This window comes from Otolemur garnettii, unplaced genomic scaffold, assembly GCF_000181295.1.
Source record: "Otolemur garnettii isolate 467f Iridium unplaced genomic scaffold, OtoGar3 scaffold00238, whole genome shotgun sequence".
Lineage (NCBI taxonomy): Eukaryota > Metazoa > Chordata > Mammalia > Primates > Galagidae > Otolemur > Otolemur garnettii.
The window spans coordinates 810775-825911 of NW_003852633.1; the positions used below are offsets into that span (position 1 = coordinate 810775).

Genomic DNA, 15137 nt, shown 5'->3' on the forward strand with positions numbered 1-15137 from the left:
TGGTTTCACATAAAATGAAGAATTATTTTCAAAGCATGTTGGTAGAATTTTAATGGGGGATTGGATTAAATCAGTAGATTGCTTTGGGAAGAATAGACATTTTAACAATGTTAATTCTTCCCAGCCATGATCCTGATATGTCTTCCATTTGTTAATAACTTTTGCTATTTCTTGTATTAAAGTTTGGTAATTTTATTTGTAGAGTTCCTTCACCTCTTTATGTATATTACAGAGGTATATTCCTAGGTATTTAATTTTTTAGAAGCGACTGTGAAGGGAATTGTGTCCTTGATTAGTTTCTCATCTTGGCTATTATTGGCATAAACAAAGGATACTGGTTTGTAGACATTGATTTTATATCGTGAGACCTTACTGTATTTTTTGATCACTTCCAGGACTCTTGTGGTTGAGTCTTTGGGGTTATCTGATTTAAGACCATCTCATCAGCATAGAGCAAGAGTTCATCTTCCTCTGCCCCCATTTGGATGCCCTTTATTTCCTTGTCTTGCCTATTGTATTGGCTCAAACTTCCAGCACTATGTTGAATCAGAGTGGTGATAGAGGACTACCTTGTCTGGTTCCAGTTTTATGTAAAAATCTTTTAGTTTTATTCCATTCAGTATGATATTATCTGTGGGTTTGTCATAGATGGCTTAAATTGGTTTCAAAAATGTGCCACCTCTGCCTGTATTCCTAAGTGTTCTTGTTAGAAAAAAGTGCTGAATATTACCAAATACTTTTATGCATCTATTGAACTGTTCATTTGGCCTTTGTTTATATATCCCAGGGATACAAGTTTGGCTTTACATATAAAAATACATAAATGTAATTGACTATATCAACAGAGACAGCCACTATTGAAAAAAATTTCTGCTTTTAGGACTGCAGTCAGTCCATTTTTCTCTCTTTCTCTATCCTTTCTATGGGCATATGGAAGTTTTCAGGGTAGAGGTAAGTCTTCTGTGGTATCAAGGAAATTCTGCATTACAGCAGAAGGAAGACGGCAGTGGGGAGGAATGTTGTCAAAGGGTATTGGGCAAGGCAGCTGCCAGGCCTGTGAGCTTGCCTTGCCCTGCCCTTTCCTGCTGTAGCTCATACCCATGCTTGTGTCTGCTGCAACCCAGGGAGCATGCATGGTTTCCTGAGCCAATGCCATTGGAGTTTTCATGTCTGCAAGCTCATGGTTGGTGTCTTGTGCCCACAGCCCTGCTTGTGCTGGGAGAGGATTCATGCAGCTGTTGGGCAGGGGAGGAAGCCATGAGAAGTCCAAGAATCGGTGGGATAGGGAAGAGAAGAGGGTGTTTATGCTCAGAGGCAGGTTAGGAAGTGGAAGAGCCATAGGAGCTGGAGGAATCCCTGCAGGAGGGGAGATAGAGAGGAGGACTGAGATGATGTGGGGTGTGTTGAAATAATGAGTGAAATCAGAGGGAGAGAAAAGCCTGAAGATAGGACATTTTACACCATCTACCATTTTTTTGTTTGTTTTTTGAGGAAATTAAGTTTTGTAAGACATTAAAATTAAAGGTCATGTTTTTTAATTTGTATTGAGGATGAAGGAAATACCTTTGGAGTGTCTTTGTTTATGGGGTTAGAAGGGTTGTCTCCTATGTCCAGATGTCTTTCTCCTACCTGGGTTGAAAAGAAGGCATCCCTTGTTTCACAAAAACCAGGACATGGAGAAGCAAAAATATGGAAAAAGAAATAAAGGTCAGACATTCTTATTTTTTTCTCAGAAAACTTGAGGTGCCTAGAATCTTAAAAACCTAAACAAGGATCCAGGATTGGACTTGAAGCAAAAAACAAAAGACAACATATTTTAAGGTCCCCAGGACTCCAGGAGAGAGCACAGTACTAGGACAAAACCTTCTAATAAAATGTGAACAAATGAGTGAACAAAGAAGAGGAAGAAGTGAGGGGGATGTGAAGACATAGCAGCAGGGAGCAAGACCAAGAGGGATCACAGGGAGGTTCTGTGTGAAGCTGTTTCAGAACTAAACTCACCCTTAAATGGTAGTTGGGATGAAGTCCTGTAGGATTCTCCCACAGATGGGTCAGTGGAATAAGGTCTGGGCAAAACTGGACTAGGTTCCAAAGAAACTGAGATGACTATGGAGGCCACCCAGAGACAAGGCTAGAGGTGAGATGTTTAGGTCAGGTTTAGTGACCCAAGTGGGTCATACATAGGTGCCATCTGTGTCAAGGGGGAAGTTTCAGACCCTTTTTATATACAGCCATAGGGGGTAAGAAAATTTCACTATTTGATTTGAAGTTTATGGTCCTTTGGCACGAACTTTCAGGGTGGGGCTATCCAGATCCTTTGTGTCTTTGTCTTAGGAGGAAAGGAAAAAGAGGCAGAGAAAAGGTTCATGTGTTGCTGCAATTAGGCCTTCCAACAGAGCAACCTTGATTTGACTTTGAGAAATGGGAAGTAGGAGGTGCCTGTGGCTCAAAGGAGTAAGGCACCGGCTCCATATGTAAGAGGTGGCAGGTTCAAACCCAGCTCCGTCCAAAAAAAAAAAAAAGAAAAAGATAAACGGGCAGTCATATAACAAATGCTGCATTTAATTTATTCTAAAAGATACGTTCTTACATCATTCAAATAGAGATGTGTCTTAACACTGACACCATGAAAGCACTGTAGCTCAGAAGGCAGTCGTAAGGTTGTTACTCTCATACATGATGTTGGTGTAAAAATTTCCCATTGTCATCTTCTGGTGATATTGTCAACAAGCAGACTTACACATGATGTAGGTAGGTTAGGAAGATAAATTAATAGAAAGCCTTCTAGGACACTCAGAATAAATGTAGCACCAACAAAACTTCTAATTAGCAGAGATAATGTCAACCTGGAAAAAAATCATAGACAAGAAGAATTGAAAAATTTTTCAGAACAGTGTAGTTTCAATGGCATTAAATTTATAGCACCTTAGTATATTTTGTCTTTATTTCTCATCACATATAATCATAGGAGTGATGAAAGGTAAAAATTGTACTCTCATAATCACTGTAACTTGGGAGTTTGAGGAGGGAGGATCACTTTGAAGCTGCAACAAGCTGTAAAGAAAAACATTGCACTTCAGCCTAGGTGACTGAATAAGACTCCATCTCAAATACATAACAATATAAAAATACATATTTTTATAAAAGTCCATAACTTTACTTATTATAAAGAGTTAACTTCTTATATATAAGTAAGAGGTAATATTTTAGAGTGATAAGAAGTATTCGTATCATAGTTTGTCAGTATTTTTATGTTTTCATTATACCTTACAGAGGCATTTACAATGAAGTCAAACAATACATCTTGCAATTACTTAGACAAAGCTGCCAATATTAGCAAATACTAACTTATTATTTACTATAGACTGATGAACTTATACACTTTGTGTCTTACCAGTTAATATTCAATCATAGCAACCTCTGAACAGACAGCTACTAATTACCACTCCCATGGTCCATTTGTGAATCTGAGTTAAAGAAAAATAATAGAAAAGGAATAGAAGTACATAAACTTAACTATGTCTATTCCCCCAGAAAAAGGAATAGAAGTACATAAGCTTAACTATGTCTATTCCAGAGTCTCTGCTCACATCAGCTATGTTAGAATATCTTTTTTCTTATAGGGCAAAAGTATTCTAGATGCTTCTTAAGAATTTGTACCCTACCTTATGGTCATGAAATTATTCTCTTAAATTCTAAATGCTGTATTATTTTTTTTAAATAGTCTTTAAATAGTTAGTACACCTGAAATAGATTTTGTATGTAATTTAAGGGCACGTTTTATTTTACTAAATAGATACTGAATATTCTAGAATATTTGCTGAAAATTCAACTTTTCTACATTCATCGCTTTTCATAAATTATTTGCATATGTATACATGCTTGTGTTCAAATGCCACCATTTTCTTGAAAAGATAATTCATTTAACACAAATTTTTTTCTTCCAGAACCCTTTCTCTAAACCACTGTGCCACTGGGCCATAAAAGCAGAGAAAAGTATAAACATTCATGCCTTGATACCAGGCCAGTATTCACAGTTTTACCTAGAAAAAGAAAAAAAAGAGAGAGAGAGAGAGAGAGAGAGAAAGGTTTAGTTTAGAACTTCAGAAGATTTCTTTTGTTGATAAGGTTCTAGTGAATCTAAGACGCCCCCCCACACACACACACAAATACCACTCTCCTTGTTACTTTTTAATATATTCTTAGGGAATTTCTTTTACTTCCATGCCTCCATTCTCAGTTCTGCTTTCTAGGGCCTAGGGCAACATCTCCTTCCCCCAGCCACAGAGAGCAGGGCAAGAGCTTGTACAGACCTCCTTCAGTGTCCCCTCATAGCCACCCACAGCCCAGTGGGCGTGGCCTGACTACTTTAAACCACACCCACCACTGACAGAAAGGGCGGATGAAGGGGGTCCACAACTGTGCTGTGAAGGGACCTGAGACAGGGGTATGGGGATGGTGACAAGCTAGGAGCAAAGTGTTTTTGCAAGGAGGTGGACAGCAGGGGCCAGTAAGCAGCGTGCAGGGGGCCAGCTGTACAGGACATTTCTCTGATGGGATGCACATTCACCCATCTATTTCTGTGTCTTCTTCTTCTTCTTCTTTTTTTTTTTGATATTCTCATGTAAACCTCATGATATTCCTGTGTTTATCAGACTGTGACATGTATTTTAACTTCATTCTTTGTATTACATGGGTCCTTTTATGTATGTAGGAAGAAATAGTCCTAAATTTCTTATCTGTGGATTATTCATAAGTAAATAATTTTCCAACTTATTTATTTTTAATTGATAAATAATAATTATATATGTTGCTTACCACATGATACAGTAGAAGGTCTGTAAGTTGACCACCCAAGGGACTATAACAAACTTGTTAACATGTAGAGGTGATCAACATAAGGAACTAGGCCTACTGTACTGATATGTCCATGTGGTGTACATTTGGTCTATGAAAATTAGGCCAACTTAAGAAGGTAGTCAGTTTATGGGGCTGGTCAACTGTATATGTGTTTTGGTCTATCTATACATTATAGAAATGTTCAATCAAGCCAATTAACATATCCATCACTTTACCAAATTATCATCATCACACACTAATTTTGTGTTGAGAATGTTAAAAATGTACTACTTTAGGAACAGTGAAACTTTCAACTGACTAAATAAGTGTGATTACCTCAATATGCCTTTCGTTGATCATTTCTGAAAACCAGTTATCACTTCCTGGGTTTGGGCTGCTGTGTTTTCTCTCTGAACTTTTAATGCTTCCATTTTCCTGTGAATTATTAATCTAACCATTTATTTAAAAATTCCAGTAACATGGTTTAGTTTTTCTTTCATTTTTATTCTCATAGCAGTAGTATACTTTTTCCATTGCTTACTATGAATTTAATTAGTTTATCTTTTTCTAGATTCTGAAATTTGAAACTAAGATGATTGACTTTACATCTTCCATCTTTTCTAATGTATACATTTGGTGCCATAGGTTTTCTTTTACCCTTTACTTTCCTTGCATACCATCAGGTCCAATGAGTTCTAGTTTCATTTTTCTTTTCTTTTCTTTTCTTTTTTCAGTTATTGGCTGGGGCTGGGTTTGAACCCACCACCTCTGGCATATGGGGCCAGCACCCTACTCCTTTGAGCCACAGGTGCCACCCTCATTTTTCTTTTTTTAGTTTAAAATATTTTTTAGAAGTTGTCTGGAAATGTTTTATTTGGCCCATATGTTGCTTAGACCTCAGTTCTTCATTCCTTATGCATTTTAGAATATTCCAATTACCTTACCAGTTATCCTTTGATTTCTAGTTTGATTTTATTATGATCTGAGAGCAGTCATGATATTGAAACAGGATTTGATTTCAAGTTTTGAACATTTGTTATGGTATTTTTTATGCCCCAGAATGTGTTCTATCTTGGGGTAATGTTCCATGTGGACTTAATAAGAATGTGTAATCCATGTGTGGTGGCTCACACCTGTAATTCTAGTACATTGGGATTCCAAAATGGAGGATTGCTTAAGTTCAGGAGTTCAAAACCAGCCTGAGCAAATAAAAGACCCATGGTCTTTCATTCCTGTCAACCCAGCTACTCAGGAGGCTAAGGGAGGCGGATCACTTGAGGCTAGGAATTTGACATTTCTGTGAGCTATGATGATGTCACTACATTCTGACTGGGATGACAATGTGAGGCAGAAGAAGAAAAAGAAGGAGAAGGAGGAAGAGGAGGAAGAGGAAGAAAAAAGAAGAAAGAGAAAGGAAGAAAAGGAAGAAGGAGGAGGAGAAGAAAAAGACAAAAAGAAGAAGGGGAGGAAAAGAAGGAGAAAGAAGGAAGAGGAGAAAGATGAAGGAAAAAAGAGGAGAAAGTGGAAGGAAGGAAGAAGAGAAAAAGGAGGAGGGGAAAAGAGAGGCAGAGGAGGAATCAACATAGCTATCCTTGCTATATCTGATTAGTAGTAGTGTTGCCTATCCTGTTCTACTCATTTACCTTTGTTTGGTACATGTCTTTATATTTAATAAGTTTTCCTTGTCTTTACTGTTACACTCTGGCAATTTCTATTTTTTACATGACGGTTTTATGCTACTGACATTCAAATTGACTACTACAATAAGGGATTAATATATATTATATTTTTTACTGTCTTCTAATTTTTGCTTTTTATCAAATATTTTTGTCTTTATTCATTCTATGTCTTTTATAATTTTAATTGAGCATTTCATATGTTCTATTTTAACTCCATTTTTAACATACCAGTTACATATCTTTTCCTGGTTGTGCCAGGAAACAAAACCTTTATTTTTCATATTCTTAATTTATTGTAACCCATAAGTTTCTTCAAAGTAATAATGGCATCAATGTATTTGATTATTTATATTTTAAAGGTTATATAACCTTAAAAAAGTAACTCCATCATGGAAAAGACTCCACCTTGCATTTCAAAGGAATCAGGCCTTCAGGCACCATATGTTCACCTAATCAGTAGAGAATGTACCCAGCCAGACAAGGCATAACTCTTTACTATCAACCTTAACCAGAGGACTTAGGAATCTTAAAAAGAGCAGGATATCACCATATTGATGTTGCCATCTCAGTAGATATTGTCTTACTGTCACTCATGCTGACTCCCCCCACCCCATTGTATGCTACGCAAAGCTCTGCTAATATCAAGAACTCTGCCTTGTAAGAAGTCGAGGCCTTTCTGGCTTAGCACAGAGCACCCTCCTTGTCTGTGTCACTCTCCTTGAACTGGTTTCTGAATGCCTTTTTCTATCCTCCTATTCTCTTGATTATAAATGTTACTGTGAGGTGAAAATGTTTATCTATAACAGTAATATGTATGTTAAGCATGCTACTATGTGTATATGTGGTTTGCAATATCTATTGACTTGTGGATCAGCTTCCATCTGTGTGCCCTTGGCTCAGACTACAGAGTGAACAGGTCATACTAACAATTGACCCCTTGGGAAGTTCATGTAACTCATTTTTTTAATGATTGAATAGGCATTGATAAATGACTGATTATAGAATAACACAAATGTGTGTGGACCTGGCTATGTCTGACCTTCTACCACACAACTATTGGCATAATGAGCACCTGTCCTCCACTGTCAGATAGATTTCTGAAATTAAAATCAACTGACATTTATAATAACAGAACTGGGATAACCAGATTAAGAAATTTCATAAAGCCCAAGGCCACACTAACATTTAAATTAGCAATTGAGCCATTTGACAAAACAAATTTCCACCTTTTCTAAAAAGAGCCATAATCTGTGTCACCTTGAAAGACTGGATCCTTGAGGAAAACACTGGGAAAGGGAGTGAATTTACCCATGTTAGGCAGATTTAAAGCTAACAAGGTCTTGGTTGATGCCAGGCTAGGAAGCTAGTGGGGCCAAAAGAGCTCACACTGAGCAGGGTCTGAACCTCTGAGATAGGACATACTAGGAACACTCAAGTCAAAAACAACAATGGTGAAAACAGACATTTTATAAACATTTTATTTTTATTGTTTGGTCAAAAATCTAAAACTCTTTAGTGAAGTGCATAATACTCAAACCTGGGAATAAAAGAGCAGGTATACAACTGTACAAATTACCAATTGTACACAGATACACACCTTTGTTTTAGGTAACTGAATAAAAGTAAGCCTTCTGGACATAACACATCACACTGTGACAGAAACACTGGAGGAAGATTAACCAAGGCTTCCCAAAATCTGCTATTATACTGCCCTATAACTGTAATGCTGTACTTTATACTTCTCACTGTTCACTCAAATTAGAAAACAATATAGAAATGGATCTGACCTGGAAACTTTTTAGCCTTTGGTGGCCTATTAAGAAATTTAAGGAACTTAAATTCTTTAACTTAACATTAATTAAAATGAATCCCATAACATTGCCTATACCACACCAGGCTACATATAATAAATAATACCCATGAAAGGGGGGCATAAATATGTAACCCTAAAGATTCTAGAACTCCTTAAGAAATACATAGTTACAATTGGCATTTCAATGAACTCTAATAGTTCAGTACAGTCTGTCTGAAAATCAAATGGAAGCCAGGTAACTATCAACCATGGTAATTTGAAGAATATATCTCCTAAAATGCCAGGAATATTACCAGATGTAAAGAAGTCATTTCATCAGATTCCTAACTAGAATGGCAAATAAATTTTACTTACATATACATTAGACATGTTCTTAGTCATACAAGTAAAAAAATATATATATACCATAATAAGTTTGGGTAGCCAAAAAATACTGCTTAAAAGGTGACTATAAGAACATTAAAAGAGTTCAGTAACAGCTCACTTTATTTTATCATTATACATAGGTGACATTACAATGGTAAACAATTGCCAGGAAAAACATATAAAGACAAAAGTAATCAATAACACAGTTATGATTGTTGAGATAGATTATGTGTATTATTACAGAAGAGACAAGTAATTGCAAATTTGTAAGGCTTCAGTGGTCATCACCAGGGATAAATAACCATGGTGATGTATAAAAAGCATGGGGTGGTGCCTGTGGCTCAAAGGAATAGGACACTGGCTTCATATGACAGAGGTGGAGAACTCAAACCTAGCCCTGGCCAAAAACTGTAAAAAAAAAAAAAAAAAAAAGCATATGACATAAAACAATAAGCAGGAAGCAGCAACATTAATGGATACTGGAGACAGCATGTACATGCTTCAGCATCATCCTGAAACAATATGTAAGATAAGTAGAAAGTCCTAAGACTCGAACTGGGGACAAGAACAATCAACTGAAACACTCAACTAGAGACATTACCACATTCCAAAAATTGCATCATCTATCTCTAGATTCACTCTTCAGTTAGAAATTTTGATGAGTGAGGAATATTGAATGTATACATTATAGATAAAACCAGACTCTGCACAGGGTGTCATAGCTCACTTCTGTAATTCCAGACATTTGGGAGGCTAAGGTGGGCAGATCATGTGAGGCCAGGAATTCAAGACCAGTCTGGACAACATAGTGAGAACCTATTTCTGCACACAAAGGAAAACAAACAAACATGTACTCGTAGGCTTAGATACTTAGGAGGTCGAAGTAGTAGAATAGTTGAGCCTTTGAGCCCAGGAGTTCAAGTTTACAGTGAGCTATGATCCTGCCCTGCACTCTACCTGGGAAACAGAGAAAGACCCTATCTCAAATTTTTTTGGTAGAACTAAAAAAAAAAAAAGTCTCAGAGTCCTTTCTACTGGTAAGATTATGGACAACAAAAAATATCCCATACTTCAACAATAAATTATGCTAATTTGAAATATATATATGGCTTACAAATGAAGCTGTTAAAAACCCTGAGTCTCTGACTGATAGCAACAACAGCACAATGAAATGCCATGTGCCTGTCCTTCCTTGGATAACACTGAGTCCTGAAGAATTGATAGGTATCCAAATTGATCAAGGGCTGCTCCCATGGACATGGTACATCCAGGGTTGAGACGTAGGCTTTAAGAGTCAACTAGGTCTTCTCACAGAGGTGAGTCACAAGACTGAAATAGACTTGCTGGAGTGCACTCCAAGGACAGGGACAATCCATGCCAGTACAGCAGAATGGGGTCCTGTCTGGTCTAATATCTTGCCTAAAACCTGGTTACGACGGATCAGCCTCTGTGACCCCAGGCCAGACCCGGTGGACAGCAGCAGCCCTCAGATCCAGGACCAAACAATCCAGAGGAGCTGGGCAAATTGCTTTGCATGCAGCATGCAGGGCTGACTGAAGCTGTTCTGACATCAGACACTCAGTGTCATAAAGTGAAAAGAAAAGATGCATATTCACAGACTTATGGGCAGTCATGAATGGCATAGCCCTATAGTCACACAAATGGAAATAATATAATTATACAATTATTGATAAAGATATATGGTCCAAATCTTACTGAGAGGAACTGTATGAATTGTGAAACAGAATTAAGATGTTTGTGACATGTATCAGAACACCATAAATATTAATCTGAGACAGTAAAATTTAATACCAGGTTAAGGCTCTGACAAGAAGCACAAGCATTGACACACAAATCGGACCTAAATTAAAACTGCACAGATATCAAGACAAATTTTGGAGACTTTTATTACCACTACTACATCTCAGGAGAAAATCAAAGAAGAAATGTGAGGTACCACGGGGACTCACAGTGACTATACTACAACAGAGATGGATGACTTTAACATGAAACAAACACCAGAAGCAGGTTACATACCACAAAAACTCCTACCATTACATAAGCAAAAAATACATTTAGGCACACAATAAAATGTGCCTAATAGACAAAAATCAAAATTGACTTTGCACAAGGTTAATAAGGCTGCAGCTAATTGTGAACCATGTAAAAGTCACCTAGACAAATAGAGATATACTAAACCCAAATATGCATGTTAACCCAGCAACTTTATCTTCTTATAGATAGATTTCATAGTACCATGAAAGCATCCCTACCCAAGGAAATACACAGTAACAAAGATGGAGATAGAATATGCTTAAATGTAAGTCTGACCTTATGGAAAGACACAAATTTAGGTGGACCTGGTGATGTTGCACCTCTCATGATATGTGTGTATATGCATACTATGTGCTTGTATGCTTGCATACCTGTGTAAGTAAAATGTATAATAGTTATAAGGATGAGGGAGAAGTAGGATTATTTTGTTATTGAAAGGCAATCACTTTACTTGTGAAGTGATAGAATGTCTTTTTGAAAAGTGCCTTGGAATAAATGTAAATAATACTGGAAAGTTTAAGGCAGGCTATTGAACCAAGGACATCAGTTTCTTCCTGGTCATTGACCTGCAGAGTTCTTTATCATGTGGGCTTCTCCCAAAGTTCATAAGCCTTAATCAAATCCATGGAGATATTCCTAATAAGATTCAAAACACAAAGTTATGTAATGTAACCTTTTGGTTAATTTTTCTTTATCTTTGTTATGTAACATAATCAACTGAGTCTTGTCCCATCACATTTGCTGTATTGTATAGATTCAAAGCAAACCATAGCCCCTAACCATTCTCATTAGGAGAATATTTGAACAGATGTTGTAGGATAAAAAGTGGGGATCATTCTTTAGGATTGGTAAGTCCATCTGGGTGTTGATGTTTCCTGGATCATACTTCCAGCACCAAAGCATGAGCACTTGTGCCTAGCCAGTGCCAGAGTTCTCACAAGTGTAAGTAATCACAATCACAAATATACACACATTTATTGCAGAAGAAAGTAAACTGCAATGAGTATGCATCTCAAAGTGTGAGGTATGCCCTTCTCCCTAAGTTGAAAGAGATGCCACAGACTGAACAATCCCCTTCTTTGGTATACTAGCTAGTTTGTCCTGCATTTCACAGGCAGGATTGGCTGTTACTTCCCACTTTTGGGGTAGTTGACAGGTTGGGATTACACAGAAAATGTTTTAATACATAAAAGTTTTCTGCCACCCTTCCTGAAGCATCCACATGGGGTATAAATTTGCAATTTTAAGTACATGATAATGAGCCCAGCTCACTTTAAGGTCCCTAGGAGCTCTTCACTAACCTACCAGGGAACAGTCCTTATCTGTAAAGTGCTTTCTGCTGTCTGCCCTTAGCCACTCCCTTTTTCTTCCGCCCTACCTATCAAGAATAGAAGCTAGGGGCAGCAGTGTAAATCTACTTCCAACCCCAGCTGCTTCCACATTGTCAAAGGGAGAAGCTGGGAACCACAAGGGAACATCTCCCCCTGGATAGAAAGTCAGAAGCTGAGATCAAAGGCAGGATGTCTCCCCATAGACCCAGCAATCCCAGAGAGTGGGACAAGGTTATGTTTTGTGACAACAGTGACTTTGCTGGATCAGAGTCATGACTTCATTGGAGGCCTCTGTGTATGAGCAATGCTCAGTGCAAAGCAAAAAGAGGTGGTGCCAAGCCAGGTCAGTACTGCTCAACATTCTCCTACTTGAGAGACATGAAACCTGAAGAACTTAGTGGATTAGGGGTGAAGATCCATCTTCTGTAGCTCCTTGAAGACAACTAGGGACACACCATTTTTCTAGTTCCTGATTCCATTGGGAAGACTACAGGTGGAACTTGCTTGCAATTGGGTCCAGTGGCTCAAGGAGTATCAAAAGGATGGGTTCAATGTGTTCTTGTCTGGGAAGAACATGGAATCTGTGGCCTAACATAAGCTTTATATCAAACTATTGGGGTCTAGAAGACACAAACTTTACCCTAAGTTTAAAAAGATATGGTCTAAACCAGGGGTCCTCAAACTTTTAAAATGGGCCAGTTCCCTGTCCCTCAGACCATTGGAGGGCCAGAACCATGGGCCATGGGATGAGTTGGCTGCTAAGCAGGATAGGCAGCTGTGGCAAAAACACCCAGCAGGCCAGATAAATGTCCTAGGTGGGCTGCAGTTTGAGGACACCTAGTAGAAGAATTATTATTATTAATGGTCCCACAAAAGGAAGAAACATAGTTCTTTCCTGGCCCCCAAGATCCACTGAGGTCGGGAATAAATTGATATATACAAAGTCATAGATGGCTTTAATCAACTTAAGAATTATGAAACTAATCTAAACCTTTTTATATGAAAGCTATAACCTAATAACAACCTAAGGATATGGGGAGGGGGGAGCTAGGGGGGAGAGAGTGGAGGGAGAGGGATTCGAGGGTTCACTTCTGTGGTTCATCTTGCAAGGGTACAAGTGAATCTTTCTATGAGTAGAATATGAATGTTTTGACATAATAACTAAGAAAGTTACATGAAGGCTATGTTAACCAGTTTGATGGAAGTGTCTTGGATTGTGTATGAAAACACCACACTGTACCCCCAAAGTGCATCAATGTACACAGTTACCATTCAAAAAAAAAAAAAAAAAAAAAAAGAATGGGCGACCTAAGCCTGTTTTCTTAAGTATTCTTATTAGGAAAGGATGTAAGAATTTTTTTATTCTCTATTAAATCATAACTGTGTACATTAATGCATTTATAGGGTAAAATGTGCTGATTTTATTTACAATATGGAATGCTTACATCTAACTGATTAACATACCCATCTCCTTGCTTACTTGTTGTGTCAAGACATTTACACTCTATTCTTAATAGTTTTGAAATGTATTATTGCATTATGCACATAAGGTGTGGTCCCCCCAAATACCCTCCCTCCTCCAGATTTCCCCCCTCCCCTCTCCCTCCTCTTTCCTCCTTCTTTCTGGACTATAGTTATGTTTTACCCTTCCTATGAATGTGTAGGTTATTGTATACTGATTTCACAGTAGTACTGAATACATTAGATACTTTTTTCCCCACCTTTCTTGAGATACTTTACTAAGAAGTGTATGTTCTAGCTCCATCCAGGTAAACATAAAAGATGTTAAGTCTTCATCTTTTTATGGTTGTATAGTATTGCATGGTATACATATACTATAATTTGTTAATCCATTCATGGGTCAATGGGCATTTGGGCTGCTTCCATAACTTGGTGATTATGAATTAGACTTCAATAAACATTATAGTCTACATGTCTTTGTTGTAAAATGATTTTTGATCATCTGGGTAGCTATCTAATAGAGGAATTGCAGGACCAAATGGTAGGTCCACTTTTAGTTCCTTGAGTGTTCTCAAAACTTCTTTCCAGAAAGGTCGTATTAGCTTGCTTTCCTACGAGCAGTGCAGAAGTGTTCCCTTCTCTTTGCATCCATGCCAACATTTGTGATTTTGTGATGTGGGCTAATCTTACTGGAGTTAGATGATATCTCAAAGTGGTTTTGATTTGCATTTATCTGATGATTAAAGGTGACTAGCATTGTTTTCATGTATTTGTAGGCCATGCGCCTATCTTCTGAGAAGCTTCTGTTCAAGTCTCTGACCCACATAGAAATGGGGTTATTTGTTATTTTCTTATTGATTAGTTTGAGTTCTCTGTAGATTCTAGTTATCAGACCTTTGTCAGAAGCACAACCTGCAAATATCTTTTCCTATTCTGAAAGCTGTCTGTTTGCTTTACTTATTGTGCTCTTGGCTGTGCAGAACATTTTGAGTTTGATCACATCTCAGTAATATATTTTTGGTGTTTCTTCAGTTTCCAGGGGGGTCCTCCTCAAAAAATTCTCCCAGGCTAACTTTTTCAAGTATTTTCCCTGCACTCTTTTCTAATATTTTTTATAGTTTCATGTCTTAAATTTAAATCTTTTATCCAGTGAGAATCAATTTTTGTTAATGGTGAAAGGTGTGGGTCAAGTTTTAGTCTTCTACAAGTTGCCATCCAGTAAACCCAGCAACATTTGTTAAATAGGGAATCTTTCCCTCATGTTGAAAAACATTCAAAAAATGAATGTTTTTGATAAGCTTATCAAAGATCAAATGATGATACGTGATCTATATCAATACAATACAAAATCTCCCAAGAAAGAAAAGTCCTGGACCAGATGGCTTCACATCAGAATTGTATCAAACCTCTAAAGAAGAACTAGTTCCTATAGTACATAACCTTTTCCAAAACATAGAATAAGAATGAATATTCCCCAACATATGCTATGAAGCAAAGGTCACCTTGATCCCCAAATCAGAAAAAGACCCAACAAGGAAAGAAAACTATAGACCAATATCATTAATGAATATTGATGAAAAAATGCTCAATAAG

At 37.5% G+C, this 15137-nt stretch overlaps 1 long non-coding RNA gene across 1 annotated transcript; it reads left to right on the forward strand.

Annotated features, from left to right (window-relative positions):
• Positions 1-662: 662 nt before the first annotated feature.
• On the forward strand, positions 663-9108 carry LOC111722328. Its single transcript, XR_002771159.1, has 3 exons — positions 663-672; positions 1324-1326; positions 9019-9108. It is a non-coding gene; the product is annotated as an uncharacterized LOC111722328 (long non-coding RNA).
• The last annotated feature ends 6029 nt before the right edge of the window (positions 9109-15137 follow it).